This window comes from Columba livia, chromosome 2, assembly GCF_036013475.1.
Source record: "Columba livia isolate bColLiv1 breed racing homer chromosome 2, bColLiv1.pat.W.v2, whole genome shotgun sequence".
Classification (NCBI taxonomy): Eukaryota; Metazoa; Chordata; class Aves; order Columbiformes; family Columbidae; genus Columba; species Columba livia.
Window position 1 is genome coordinate 108114651 of NC_088603.1, and position 14176 is coordinate 108128826.

Genomic DNA, 14176 nt, shown 5'->3' on the forward strand with positions numbered 1-14176 from the left:
ATATGATGTATAGTGGCTTAGCAACTTCATCTGCCAGTTCTCTCAGGACCTGCAGATGCATCTAATCAGATCCCATGGAGTAGTTCAACTTCATGTTCCTTAGATGGTTTTGAACTTTGTCTTCTCCTATAGTGGGCAGTTCTTAATTCTCCCAGTCCCTGCCTTTTCCTTCGGTGACTTGGGCAGTGTGACTAGAGCACTTGCTGTTCAAGGCTGAGGCAAAAGAGTTGTTGAATACCTCAGCCCTTGCCATACATATAAAGAAACTTCCTTTCTGTTACGTTTCAGAAATTCTCTTTCCCTAAATAGTTTTCTCCCCACTTTCCCAAGCTTATGGTTTTTCCTATTTTAAATTTATTTCACGTTTGACACCAAGACAGACAGCTGTAATGTGACAAGAAGTACCTGAGTCAATACCATTCACCAGTTACTCAAATCTGCTGTTGATAATCTTTTCAAAGAATGGGCCTTCTCTTTATAAATCTAACATGAAGTCTTATTGCAGCTTCAAGGTTCAGGTGCAACAACAAAACAATAATTTAAGACCTGTAAGTCTAGTCATTGCTATTTTTAAGTTTAAAGGCCCATTGTCAAGAATCTTATATCCAAAGCTGACCTTCTTTAAGATTGCTATAATCTGCTTCGGAATGTTTCTTGGATACATTCACAAAAACTATTCTGGCACAAAGACATTGACAAAATTAATCACTTCCATTATTCATGTAGAAATCTACAATAATTTGGCAGTATGTAGAGAGCTTTAGGAAGAATTCTTTCCATGAAGCATTGCACAGGGCTTCTTATTCTTCCAGGAACCTGCATTGCACCTTGTTAAAGGCAGGATACCAGAACCTGTGGAATAAGGTTGCTGCTGTGTTTGGATGCACAGTTGTTGAATCAACACAAAGACAATTCTTTTCATATAGCTAAGCTGAGTATAATGACCATAAAAATACATTATACAAGGATAGACAGCTCATGCTCTGTTGTACCTGGAGAGGGCATAAGTTGCATGAAAAGACATGTTCAAGATCCTAGAAACAGCAATCAACTAGTTGTTAGAGGTTTGAGAAGCTGTTGGCATTAAAATGCAACACTTACTGGAAATTTCAGTCACGCTACAGCAAATAAGGGAAACATCCCGCTAGGGAATTTTGAAGATTCTAAATTGCAAATAATTAAAAAGGTAGCACTTTGAAGAAAAAAAAAAAAAAAAAAAATAGTGAAGGACCCAGAGAAGAGAAGAAGCCCTTGGTTTAGGCTTGAGGAGTGAGCAGAAGCTGGTTGACCGTGTGTTAATTGAGAATCATTCTAGGTCAAGGACCATACTGTGATAAAAATCCATGTTAGCCAGCCAAAAAAATACACCTTCCCCCACCTCCTCAAAAATGCATCACTGGCAGTGAATCTCAGAAAAGTCAGTAAAAGATAAGACAAAGCTAATCAGGTGGAGCAACTAACACGATAAAATGTATGGGAGAATGAGAGCAAGAAGACAGTTTAAGGGTAATATGTTAGAAGACTAAATGTTCTCTACCAGTTAAAACATCAGTCAAAACACAAATAAAACAATGCAGCTAAAAAAAAAAAAGCTATAAAGTGTAGAGTTTTATCCTTCAACTGGGGGTTATGCCTAAGAGGAAAATGGAAGTAAGCATAAACATTGGCAAGATAAACATAAAGCCGCAATAAGGAAGGCCAAGACGAAGCATGCAAGTTACCAAAGGTATTAAAACTAATAATAGAATCTTATTCAAACATCAAAAGCAGGAAACACGCCAGAGGATTGGTGAGCCTGAAAAATGATCTGTGTGTAAAAGGCATACTCAAGCAAGATCAGGCTACAGCAGAAAACCTGAAGTTGACGCCAAGGCTTCGCTATTCACTGCAGAGAGGTTTATAGAGTTTTTCATACCAGGACCATTCTTTACAGAGAAAGAGTCTGAGGATTTATCTCAAACTGAAGTGTTGATACAAGGACTTTTGTGCCTAAAAGAAAATGTAAACCACATAATGGCTGTTAATCAGGACCATGTGGTATTTACCTAAGTGCTCCAGAGGAACTCCCTCTGAAGGCTGTAAATGAACTGTGGTGCATGATATATTGCTTAAATTGGCCTCAGCACGAGAGAAATATAAGGTGATAAATACAATGGAAAATTTGAAAAGAACAGAATTAGTGCATACGTGGATAAATGCGGTGCATCTAGGAAGGGCTTGAAGAGGAGAATAAAGCCTTTTAGATGAAAAGTATTACCTTATAAATCTATTACAGTTCTTTGATCCAGTCACTAAACTTGTAAGTAGCATTGATTGAATTGATATAGTGATTTTCTCAACATGCATTTGACATCTGTCAACAATGATACTTAAAGGAACTAAGTTGTTATGGGAATGGTCACATAGATTATTAATTTGCTAGAAAATAAAGGGTAAGAACAAATGGTTGGCTTTTGCAATTGAAAGAGGTTACCAGTAAGGCCCAGGGGAGCTATACTGACTCATGCAGTTCATTAAATGAATTGGGAAGGGACTGAAGAGTGAGGTGATGAAGTTTGTAAATGAAACAGAATTATTCAGACTAGCCAAAACTACAGCAGACAGCGAAGAGTTGTAGATTAGAGGATCTCATGATACTAAGTGTCTGAGTTCAGAAGAAATAAACAGGGAACACCAAGTGTAAGAAATTAATGGCAACTAATGAAACTATGAGGCAAGTGTTTTAAAGCAAACAAAAGGAAATACTTTTTCTGAAAATAACTGAAATGTGAAACTCATTGCCGCAGGATGCTCTGGAAGCCAAAATTACTTTTAGAAAGTAATTAGACAAATTAATGAAATAACAGTTCATACACCATGGCTAAACCCAACAATGTAGATATAACTTCTGGCTTAAAGAGCTCCTAAAAATGTTACTGCTGGAAGCTGGGAAGAAAAGCAGTGGAAAGGTCATTCTGCAATTGTACTATTGTTAAGCATCTGCTTTTAGCTGAATTACAGCCAAATGAATAAAGAATTTTGAGCCCTGACTTCTAAGGATTTGGAATATACTGTTCATTTGTTGTTGTTGTTTGCTTGGGGTTTTTGTTTGTTCATTTTGTTTTGTTGGTTGTTGTTTTGGTTTGGTTTGGTTTTTGTCTTACCCATCTGCTTGTATTTGTCTCATCTTGTAAGTTTGGGACAAGGACATTTATTGTATGTTTATTCAGCAGTTAGTACAATTAGGCCTAACAGCATTTAATTTTTAGCTCTGAGATTCCTAAGTTATTATAATACGAATATTGAGCTGCCTTTCACAGAAAACACTTGCTGAATTATAAAAACAAGCAAACAAAATCCTATATTAAATAAAATTAAATTGCAGTGTCAGGCACCTCAGAGTTCAGAGGAATGTAATTTTAAGTTGTCCAAGCAAGCTCTAACCTTTGCAGTCAAAGCCTGGCAAAGCTACATGCAAATGGAAATGAATACATAGAAGAGAAGCAATCCAGGGTAGGTGCCATGTTTAACTGGGCCTCTTTATACATTCAGTTATAATTTTATACACACATTTCATGCATATACACACAAAAAGTCATAAAGTCTAGTGCTGTAACCAGGTTTTTCTTTGTACAATTTCAGCATGAGTAATGTAAGAATGCTAAATGAAAGAAAACTGGAATGAGAAATCTGTGAATCAAAACTGTAAAACAAAAGGGAAGAAGGTGAAGCATAGAAAGCAGTAATTAGCTTGAGGGAACAGCTTTGTAGAAGTGATATGGTACCTATTGGTTTGCAAAGAACTTGTGTCATTAGTGAGACAAAATTGTGGAATTATTTTCACTGATGGGGATTGCGTTTGTGACAGGTTGCAACAGTGACAGTGTTCTAGCACTGAGCAGGATATAATATTCACTAAGAAGTTGTAGGATTTCCTGCATGACTGAATATAGACGTAATATGAAAAAATGCATTTATTTCTAGTAAAACCCACAGAAATGCATTGAAATATCTGTCTCCATATCTTTTGGATATGAAGAATGAAGATTGGAAAATTCAGATTCTGAGCAAATTAAGAGTAGTTTTCTTGCTGGTGATTTACCAGAGAAAGAAGTGTCAAGGTCAGCATTATGTCAGAAAGGCAAAATACAAAAAATTACAGGTATGGAGAGAACAGATGAAAACAGTTGTCTTTTTCTTCCTATAGGCTATCTTTCTCCCTTGTAAACCTTTTACTTTAAATCTTTTGTCTGTGTACCAGGGCTGTCTCATTACTTAAGGCCACTTTTTTTGAGTGCTGTTCAGCTTAATTTTGCTACAGTTTCTTCCTCCCCCTCGGTACTGATGGAATGATCTGCTAAGGGGAGCTGAATTAGGACCATCTGAAGTGGAGACCACTGACCATAAGTCTTTATCCTTTGTTTTTCCCTTAAATCAAAACACTGAGGAAAAGAAAAAAAAAAAAAAAAAGAAAAAAAAGAAGGGTGTTCAACAAATATACAATCCATGATGTAGCTAGGCTGTGCATACAACCTGCATGTCCAACCACAGTGGCTAGGAAAGTCCTGTGGGATGTGCTCAGCTTCATTTGGCATCCTGATAGACTCCATTTGTATCCCATTCAGTGTCTCGGTACAGTACATGGGGTTGGGAAAGATGGTGTGTTTCTTGTATTCCCTTTGGGAGGCATCGTCTCTTCATTGGCTTAATATCAGAGGAGAGACTGAAGACCATGAGCAACCTTCTCCCAACCCCAGCATCAACCAGCCAAGTTAAGTGAGCTTTCTTCCAGAAGAGAAAGAAAGTATTTCTTTCCCCAGTCCCTTTCTTTCCCACCTGCAATCCCTCCTTTTGAGCAGGGCCTACCTGCTAATCAGGTCTCTCTGTTTTTATCCTTTGCAAAGCTCCAAAAAATCTGTCCAATCTTTCCATGAAACAACCAAGAGAACAAGTGGTTTGGCAGGCAGTAGAAAGTCAACATTTTATTCAGAGAGTTTCCCATGCCAATACTGAAGTGGCCCAGAATGCCATGGTCAGATATGAGCCAAGCATAGGCTTGCCCAACAGAGTCTGCGACACTGAGTGCTCCTTTTTCAAACTTTTCAAGTCTGTGTTCAATTTTGTATTGTCTGGTCATTTGTCCTAATACATTTTTTGACATTTAACTGCTAAAATAGATGGGTCACCTGAAATAAAAAGTCTTCACTGTGTTCTTTATAGTTTTTAAAATAAAAATCTGTACACTGTTTTCTTACAGCCCTGTTGTGACTTCTAGGGGTACAACAGAGTAGAGAGCTGGACAGCAGTTTGTTTTCTGATGATCACATTTACCTGACAAACCCCTGAAGACTAGAAAATGTACCAAACTGGTATCCTACTGAAGGATATTATGGGAGTAAGTGACTTTGAAAGGAGGGTTAGATACTTGTGAGAATAAGCATAGAATCTTCAGTTATGCCAATGAGGACAGAAGATGAGTCTCACTGATGATTGTGCTTCTGGGCATAAGCTGTTCACCTGTTTAGGTCAGAAAAACTTGCCTTTCTGCTGTGTTTAAATGTTGGCCTGTACTGTGAGTTTGAGTTTGTGAATTTAAAGCATCTGAGATAGGCTGATTCTAGTCTTCATACAACAAGATACAATGAAAGCTAACAGCAAGTTGTATCTTCAGGGTAACATTGCTTTTCTTTGTGATCATGCCTCTAATGTCACCTGCTGCATTAAATGCAATATATTCAACCTCTCTGTTCACGTGGGCCTTGAATTGTCAGTAAAGGGGAGTTTTGCACCATTGCCAGTCTCTTACTACATGTATAGGTCTGATGTTGACTTGTGAAAGCATGAATGAGCTGAGGTTTCCTGTTTGCTCCTAAGTAGCCCATCAGCAAACCCCCAAGTGGCTCAGGAAGGCAGACAGGCACATTTTTGCTGCCATAACAACAGATTTTTGGCCCTCAGACCTTGAGGAGCACAATTCAGATAGGCAGGGTCAAATGAATTGGTTCAGGGACCATCACCTGCTCCCAGGCTCCATACTTCCCTGGCTCCCTCTCACCTAACCAGCTACATCTTTATCACGTAGAAACGTAGGCCAGAGGGGTGGCCAAAATAGTGAAAAACTAGGTACCTCTTTGGATCTGGATCATTGTTTGCTTTGCCGTTGTGGTCTTTCTTGTATCTTGCTATCCTTAAAACCTTAGAAAGGAACCATAAAGTGAAGACAAATTCCTGTCACAACCTCAGGCTTTCAGAGTTACAGTGTAGGCTGCTCAGCCATGATTCTCAGACAAAAGTATATCTCAGCTGCTCACTGAAATGAACAGAGGTTAGATAGCAGTATGCTATTACATATGCACCTTGTGAGAACAAAACCATGAAAAATTAAGTCACAGTAGTAGAAGACGAGGAGAGAGATACATACAACTGAAACAGGTTTTCCCTCAAGGAATTTTCTCTCTTATCCTTCAAGAAATGATTGGGACCTGAGTATGCTTGTCGTGTTACTGTAGCAATCTCTACAGAGGGACCAAAACTGTCCACAAGGATCAAGTTCCCATAAATCCTAATAGGAACTAGGTGCTTACATATCTTATGTGCTTAATAAATGGGTTAGAGAACTAGAGATATCTTCACTGAATCTCAAGAGTACACAGTATTATACAATCCCCAAGGAAAAGCCCAAATACCATAGTATTTAGGAAATGCCCAAATACCACCCCTTCTTAACTGGGATTTGAACACTCTCTCAAAGACAAAATTCTAGCAGGCTCATGTATGATTCTGAAGTAATATCTCAAAGTAGTACATCTTGGCATATATACATTCCTCTATCATGGGAATGAAAATATATCCTAGAGTTACATATCCCATACTTGCTTGGAAAACAAAAAGTCAACATATTACTTTTTAAACACATGACCAGCTCTCTTAGCAAAGCATGACCTTGTAAAGGCCAGAAAATGTGTGCAAGTTTGCAGTCTAACCACAGACATCTACAAATCACAAGAAGCTTATGCAAAGCTGTTGTCTTGGTGTCTCTTTGTGCCATTCCTCATTATTTTTAGAAATGTCTGCCTTAGCTAACACAGAGATTATTCTGCATTTTAATTTGCAATTGTTTCTTACATGTACTCGAATTAGTACAAGGTCAAAAGGAAGGCTTTTGAAAGGAGATATGAGGTCTTTGTTGTCACCAGATGACAGCATGTTGAAAAGTTACCAAAATGCAATGGCAGAATAAAAAAGGGATTTTGCTTTTTGTTTTGCTCCTTAACATGAACTACTGAGCATTCAGGATTTCTTTGGATTGGGGCTCAGTCATCACTTTCAGAGTGAAGAAATGACTCCTTGACAGGAAAGGGCAAACACGATTCTTGTTTTCCTTCAATTGTATCAACATTTACAGTGGTCTGAACTATCCCCATTGTAGTCCAAACCCACAGGAAGGGGCTCTGAAGAAGGAAACCTTTGTGAGAAAATACCCTCACACAGCTTCTTAGGAGTTTTTGCTGTTGTTGTTTGTTTGTTTAGTTTCTTGGTGGTGGTGGTAGTGGGTTTTGGTGGTGGTGGTTCTGTTTGGTTTGTTGGTTGGTTTGGTTTGGTTTTTTTTTTTTTTTTCCACCGGGAGACAGGCTTTCTCTCCAAGGCCTATGACACAGGGCTTGTGTCCAAATCCTAAACTGGGAAGAAGTCCCTGAAGCTGTCCATCAGCTTAAAACACAGAACAAAAAAATAAACAAGACTTCATATTTAAATATAAAAAACATCAAAAGATGTGTGACAGAGGTAGATATGGGACCCCAGGATTCCTGGATGAGGTTCGAAAAGTATCAGTAAAAGCATTGCCATTTCCTGAAAGTTGAGTTTGGTCATTTCCATCTGATTCCCTGTATCTTGAACTGCCTGCATCTTGAATAAAACTGATATTGTTATTAAACTACTCAGTGCCAAAGACAAGGGATAGTGGCAGCTGAGCCTGACTTGTACCTTGTGGCAGCCAAAAGGAAATACATCATATAGCCCAAAAGTGACCCTGTCACAGGTCTGGAGACATTAGGTTCTGGTCTCCTCCAAGGGCAGATCAGAGCCAATTAAGCTACCTCGAGTATGGTGGAAAGTGAAATGAGTCACCCCTGCTCAAGGACCACTCTTTGCCCTGAGGGCAACTAGCACAGCACAACTATAGGGAAAGCTAAATTGCCTTACTCTTCAAACAATGTGCTTGCACTCAAACTGCCTTTTGGGAGTGGTCCTTGTCATGTGCTAATTCTCAGCTGTAGCTTGGCATTGTCTGGAATCTTTGGCAGGCTTTTTCTGAGTTCAGACCAAAACACTGCCAGACCTGTGCAGAGACAGCTGGAGAATTGCAGCCTTGTTGCTGTTTCTGCCCATGCTCCCATATCTGGAGCAAATTAATTTCTATATTTAGGTCTACTAACCAGCATGCAGGACAAGATCACCCACCTTCTGACTTGTCCCTGCACTCTTCCAACTGACATATGCAAGATGAAGCATTAGATACGAAGAAAGAACAGGACTCGCCCTCTTACCCAGAGTGCATAACATGTTGGAAAATATGGGGGACAATTTCAGCAGTGCATGGTTTCCTCTGTAGGCTCTACTGTGCCATCTTCATTCTTGCAATGATATTGCAGACTGCTCATTCTTCACCAGGACAAGCAGGACACCATGGAGAAGGGTGTATGTTGGCAGCCCAGTCTGTGCATCATGGCTGAAGGTGATTCCAGGCCCTCCATTCCCTTAGTGCCCCTGAACGCTAAAGCCAGCAAGAAACTTCAGCAAACAAACCCAAGGCTTTTTTTCTATAGCACAAATAAGTGAAACAAAATTTGGGTCCAACTTCTCAAGAGCACATATTCCTTTGCTGGCAACCCCATGCATATCTACTGGGGCAAAAGTAGCCTCCTAGTATCTGCTACTTAAAAGAACAGCAGTTACAAAGAGAACTAGCCACTAACATCGGAGTCTTTGCTTTTATCTTCAAACAACAGATGGTGTTAATCTGGAGCTTTGCATTCCTCAAAGTGCTGGAATCATGAAGCAACTTGTTTCCAACAGGACCCAGAAACACAATGTAATGCTAGGGAAAACAGTCAAAATGAGTGATCAGAGCAAAATATGCCTGCCGTCAAACAGTTAAATTCTTATCTTTTTGCAAGATAGGATGTCACCCAGCTGACAATTGTGGGTCTCTGCTTTCAGTCACATTGCCTGAGTTGGGAGTAGCTTGTGTGAGTCACCAAAATCTGGAGTAGCTTCAGTGACTGATATGCGTTATGACAGGATAAGACTAATAAAATCACAATTGCATTCATATGCCAATTTTACCCTGGAATAAGTATGCAGCACTCTGCAACTAGGTCACATTTCAGTGGAGTTACTTCAGATTTACTTCAGCTACCAAGATCAGAATCAGTGACTGCCTAAGATGAAAAGTTAAGGTGATACTGAGGCAATTTCTTTTGTGTTTCATATGGGGGAAGCTAAAATAAATAGCATGAAAGGCCCTCATGTTATTAGCTAGTGTGTTTGAAAGAATCCTGCCGCTGTGTTTTATCTTTTCTTAACTGCAAGCCAGAACATTTAAGATTTAATTATTTAGAGAAAGGGGGAGGGGAAATGTGCCTTTTGAAGAAAGTCCCACAAGTTTCCAAACACTTCAACGTTTCATCGTGGCAATCAGCCAGATGCCAAACAAAATGCTGCTTTCCACCAGGGATCTGACAGGTGGCCTTTCCAAAGTTTACACACTGAAGTGAGAGCTGATGTTCTGCTGCTTATTTTTCTGCCTTTTAAGTTATTCCTTTATTGAAGCCAGACTGCAGACATCTTTCCACGTAACAAAAGATAAAATCTTTCCCCGAATATTTGGGGGTTTTAGTATGCTTTTATTTTATCCATATCTACTCAGGGGATTATTATTCACACATTCAGATGAATAAATGTTGGTCTGGCAAGAGAGAAACACGTACATATGCAGGTGAAAGATAAGCTATTTGGAGCTTCACTGATAACGCAGAGCTGGATACTACCTAGGTACAACCCACAGAAAGATCTTGTTTCCCTTGAGCTGCTTTCCCTGTGCCATGCCACCAGCAGCAATGGGTTTCTGTCCAAGAAGAAGGCTGGTAACTCAGCCCCGCTCATCTTCTGGTTCATCCTCTGGAGCAGATCCACCCACCTCCATCTGCCTGTGGGTCCTCACCTGTCACCCACTGGCACATCCAAAGGGACACCTTTGGGGAGAAGAAAACACAGGCTGTGGTTGCATTCCACTATTCTCTCTGTTGTTCTAGCACTAATAAATGTTTCCTCAGAATCTTCTGGACGCTCTTGGAAATCCTCTAAATTGAGTAAATATCAGGAGAGACGAAGTGGAGGGGAAAAATGGAAGTACAATATCTCTAGGTTGTACATCTTGCTTTGTTTGCTCCTATCACATGTGATGTCCATACAAATACATGGCAAAGTCCAGTTGAAGAGATGAGAGAAACCACAAAATCTTCTGTAGCAACACATTTCTTGAAGAAACAAGAACCAAGACTGGTTGAATGGAATTGCTTGTGATTGATAGCTAGGTTAATGAGGCTCATATCTGACTCAGATTAACTCATTCCTGTGTCCAGATTCTCACCATCCACAAAAGAAGACTTGGGGCATGCCCTTCCCCTCGTTTATATCCTGTATGGCTATCATAAAGCCAAAAGAAAGTTGAGATATATTCCATAATGCAGTACGTAACCAAAAATTATCAGTGCTTAAGAGGGAGATTCTAGCAAAGAAAAGCCTAAGTCCTGACCAAAAGTTTCACTTACTTTTGGCAAGCAGCAGCAAGAGGTCTTTCCCACTGTTGTATTCATGTTCCTATACTGCACTCTTCACCACAGTGTCCAAGCAGTCTCCGAAACTTGTGACTAATGTTTGGCCCATATCACCAGTTTGCTCACCATTGCTGAGGGAAGAGAGATGTGAGCAGTGAAGTGCTTATTTTTTTTTTTTAAGTAGGGATTGTTTTAAATTCTTGTTATGTGTGTTGATATGTATTTATGGAAGACAAGGTGGAAGAAGTAGCTTTGCAGTTGAAGCAAGCAGGCAGACAGTGCTAAGTCTGTGCAGGACCTCAGTCCCTGGGGGATTTTATTCCACCAGCTGCAAACAGCACACATGAGCCTTATTTTTATGGAGGAGAGTCCTCTTCTGCCAAATGGGCAAGGTTGTAGCCCATAGCATTTCTCTTAAATACAAGGATATGTATCTATAAATATGATAGAAGTCTAGACATTGGTCAGGAGTCCTTGAAAACGATGTCTATGTTGGAGCTGTTTTACTGTGCCAGAATGCTGCAAAAAGACCTTTCCAATTGGAAAATTAAAAATAAAAACATAAGAGTAAGTATGCCAATGGACATATTTACTACATGCTATGAGTATTTTGTGCAGAGCCAGATCACAGAACAAAATCCTCTGTTCTCTGAACATTCTACATGAGCCAAGGGGAAGCGAAAATATGGCATCATCATGCTGAGTTGTCCATCCTTGGTCATAATCCTCATGTTTTGACCAGTCCTTTCTGTTCAACACTTTGTTTTCTGAAATCAGAGGAGACTACCACTGAATTTGTCTGCGGGACTAAGAAAGGCCTGCATGTGACTGAAGGGGAAGTACACTTCAGCATCACATCTCAGCTGCATTCTATTCATGACAATAGCAAAACAACCACTGGTTTCAGTCATGCAGCTCAAGCTCATTGCAAAATAAGCATAAAATTATTTACAATTGTTAGCAACATTCCACAATACTTAGAGCAGGCAGAGAAATGCTTGAACTCTTCTATGAGTAGTAAATAAGCCAACATGTTCTTGCCATCCCTCCTTCCAATCCACACCCTTAAGAACACTAGAAAAAAAAAAAAGGAGAAGAAATATAATAAAAGCAACTCAACAAAGCAGGAAATTCCTCAGGAATTTTCTTGTGTTCAGAATCTCTTTGAAATTATCCAGCAACTAAACCACAGGCCCCCCCATCCTTTTGGTCTTACAAAACAACAACATAGAGTCTTCTGTGCTCAGATGTGGTAATTACAGGCAACATGCACAAAGAAAAGCAAATAAATCTATTTCAATTGCCAGAGCCAAACATGCAATTGTGTATCTATAAAGGTAATTACAAACCAAAAGATCAGTCATGGTTCTTGTTTCTTCAAATTACCATTTTGCCGTGAAGAAAACCAATTCTCACATAAGCAATCACAATAATTTTAACATTTGTTTTGTGTATCAACATCAAATATGAATGCCCTTCTTTTTTGAGGCATCTGAAGTGTGTATTCTGAGTGAAACCTTATATCTCTGACTAATTTCAAATTCAGGAAAGCCTTGGTCCAAAATCCAGCATTGACAATGGAAAGAACCCATAGAGATTTCTACTACTGATTCAGATTTTTTTTACTCTTCTTATCTGTTTTTATGTCACTAGCCTCTCTTGCCAATAGACCTTGTAAGCACAAGGAGCAGAAAGCTGAGGCACTCTGGAGACAGGCAAATATAAAAAGTTCACATATTTTACTGTTGCTTTTTGGCTTTACTGCTGATATATCTGAAATTTCTTTACTTGTTGGTATTCTCAGTAAAGCATCTGGTTTTGTATACAGTAGTAAAATACCCTGGGTATCCCTTCAATCCTTGACCCAAATCCCTGGAGAATAGCATCCAGTTATTACCTTTTAGAGCAGGTTCATCCCGCAGGGGATCCCTTTCCCTGCTCGGAGGGAAACACAAACACATGCCCTAATGCCTAAGTGCCTAAACAAAATACCTCACAGAAAACTAATCCATTGCCATCTACAGAGCTTGATGAAGAATCTCACTGAAGGAATTAAAACAACTGATAAAATGCTTTTACATCAATAGGACATTTGGAGTACATTTAGCCTTTGGAAACATTCACCATATATTCAACACTTCTCAAAACCTGTGACATTTGTGCAGGAGAGAAACAACTACAAATGAAAAAGCCAGATCTGGCTGTTTTCAGTAGCTCCAGCTGCAGAAATCACTGTTATAACATCAGTGGATGTGATCCCGATGAAACCTTGAAAGATTGTCTCATTTCAGGGACAATAAGGGGAGATCAGATCAGACTTTTCCGCCTTTTTCCCTATGGATAAGCAAATCTTCATAACAAAAACAGCACACACTGCAGGCTCTCAAGGATGAGCTGTTGAGCTGACAAATGAGTAGGCCAGGCTCATGCTTGATGCCTAGTTTGGGCTCAGCTCAGCGTCTGCATGCAGGTCTAAGCCAAGGGAAGTCAAACCAGCAAGGATATTTTGGCACCATTTCCTGGAGTCCACATTGAACTCACATTTCTATTATGTATTTTCTTTTTCATACTCTATGTATTTAGTCAGCTTTGTTGACTGATGTCTGATTTTTTGGCTTGTTTCACTATGGCTTGGCTGTACCTTCGATAGCTTGGCTTGCCCAGCTCTGGTATCACTTGATTTGTAAAGCTCCTGCAGTTTCTTAATTGGACAGTGATAGTCTGGAATCCATTTATGAATGTTTGTGTTCAGCATTTCATGCTGCATATGAACTACTTGTTCATTCAGTCATTCAGCTTGCTGAACACAGAGCAGGAGCATATACAGGAATTTGGGAAGAGGAATGAGGCGGAAGACTATGATCAGTAAAGCTCGTGAAACCCTCCTCAAAGTACCAGTACCTTTAGCAGCTAAGCACAGCAACAAAGGTACAGGTTTTTTTGTGGTGGGTACCATCTTATTTCATGGTGTGTATTTTCCTTTCCTACATAATTCTTAAGCTTTCTTTCCACAGGACCCACTTATGGTGTCTTTCCATACCTTATGTGTAGGCAACAGCTTTTACCTGAGAAAAAGCTCTCAACAGATCAAGCAATGCAAAGGACTACGAATAGCATCTGCGTATCACCCTTCCCCTAGCACAGAGGAGCTACAAGCTACTGCTGCACACCTCAGCCCCCTGGTTCCCACTGTCTTGTTCAGAAGTCTACATGACACAGCAGCACTCAGAGCACCTGGGAGGGACAGCATGTGGTCACAGAGACAGGTAAAGTGCTTGGTCTGGGGAACCTGCACACTATCATTTCTTATTGCATCTCCTTCCTTTTTCCTTTATCAAAGCCCTTCCTTTTGCCCC

General features: G+C 39.8%; 1 long non-coding RNA gene across 1 annotated transcript in view; it reads right to left on the bottom strand.

Annotated features, from left to right (window-relative positions):
• Window positions 1-7142: 7142 nt before the first annotated feature.
• Window positions 7143-14176, bottom strand: part of LOC110355620 (uncharacterized) — a 39494-nt gene continuing 32460 nt past the window's right edge. The window contains exon 3 of the long non-coding RNA XR_002408412.2: window positions 7143-10235. This is a non-coding gene — a long non-coding RNA (uncharacterized LOC110355620). The remainder of the gene's footprint in view (window positions 10236-14176) is intronic.